The sequence below is a fragment of the Cyprinodon variegatus genome, unplaced genomic scaffold (genome assembly GCF_000732505.1).
Source record: "Cyprinodon variegatus isolate N-32 unplaced genomic scaffold, C_variegatus-1.0 Scaffold148, whole genome shotgun sequence".
Taxonomy (NCBI): domain Eukaryota; kingdom Metazoa; phylum Chordata; class Actinopteri; order Cyprinodontiformes; family Cyprinodontidae; genus Cyprinodon; species Cyprinodon variegatus.
The window spans coordinates 844,439-845,551 of record NW_015150601.1 but is presented as its reverse complement, the minus strand read 5'-3'; the positions used below and the strand labels follow the sequence as shown (position 1 = coordinate 845,551).

The 1,113-nt window shown below is 35.9% G+C and overlaps 1 protein-coding gene across 1 annotated transcript in view; it reads right to left on the bottom strand.

Annotated features, from left to right (window-relative positions):
- LOC107086321 (gamma-aminobutyric acid receptor subunit pi-like) overlaps positions 1-1,113 on the bottom strand; it is a 9,957-nt gene that overhangs the window by 6,898 nt on the left and 1,946 nt on the right. The window lies entirely within an intron of this gene.

Sequence of the window (1,113 nt, the reverse complement as noted above, 5' to 3'; positions counted from 1 at the left end):
TTTTTGCAAAGGACCAATGAAACTCTAGAATAGTGTCCCTACCAAAGTTGAAATCAAACCTACGCCCTTGGTATGTGCAAAAGGAAATGGGGATAATAATGATATTTATTTAAAAAAACAATGGTAATACATCAAAATAGTTACAGTGCACCTTGTTGCCTGGCTCAATTTTTTATAACAAAAGTGAAAAGGGGGAAAAAATCCCTCTGCTTCATGTTTTTTTTATCATTAATTTGATTGTACCATTGTTATTTCCGATGGTTCCAATTTCTTTATTTGCACACATAATCTTTCTCCATCCTATTATGTTTCATATTAATGTCTCCTTTATATTAATAATAAGTATAGATATGTTTGCATGTGTGTTTACTCCTGTCTTTCAGAAGTAATAAATAAGATGCAAAAACTGCAGCTGCAGTTGAGTTTCTGATTGCATGTGGTAAATGTTTTTTTATTTCCATTTGTGTGGTTTTGTCGTAAGAATATGATCTACATGGTAATAAAGAAACACAGAAAAAAAGGTTTGCACAATCGGCTGAATTACAAATCACTCTGCACTTTGGAAGAAGATCTGCTGTGTTCATTAAAACATGTTGGCTCCTGTCTTCTGACATGTAAACCTCCTGAAGATCAGGCCCTAAACTTTTCACTTTTTTCCCCTGTAAAACCATAAATATGAAAGTATTTTGGGAGGATTTTAAGTGATTGAAGTGAAAACATTGAAAAATAAAAAGGTTTTATAATAATTGAACTTTATTGATCTCATGTTACCTCTGCATTTAAACCATCCCCTTGGGGAGCAGTGGGCAGCCATTTTTACGGCGCCCAGAGGGCAGTGTGGGGTTAAAGGTCTTTGCTCAGGGAGTGGCAGTCTGTATGGGTGGGGCTCGAACTCAGAACCTCAGGATTCCAAGCTTTATGCCCTAACAATTAGGCTGCTGCAGGTTCTTCATCCCTGCTATCCATTTAGCTTCAATTCCAATTTAGTTTATTTCTATCTCTCAATTCACAACACGTCATCTCAAGGCACTTTACAGTTCATCAGATCATCCAGTCAGATTTATTCAAAGTTTTCTTTCTAAGGAAAACCAGTTGATTGCATCGACTCATTGA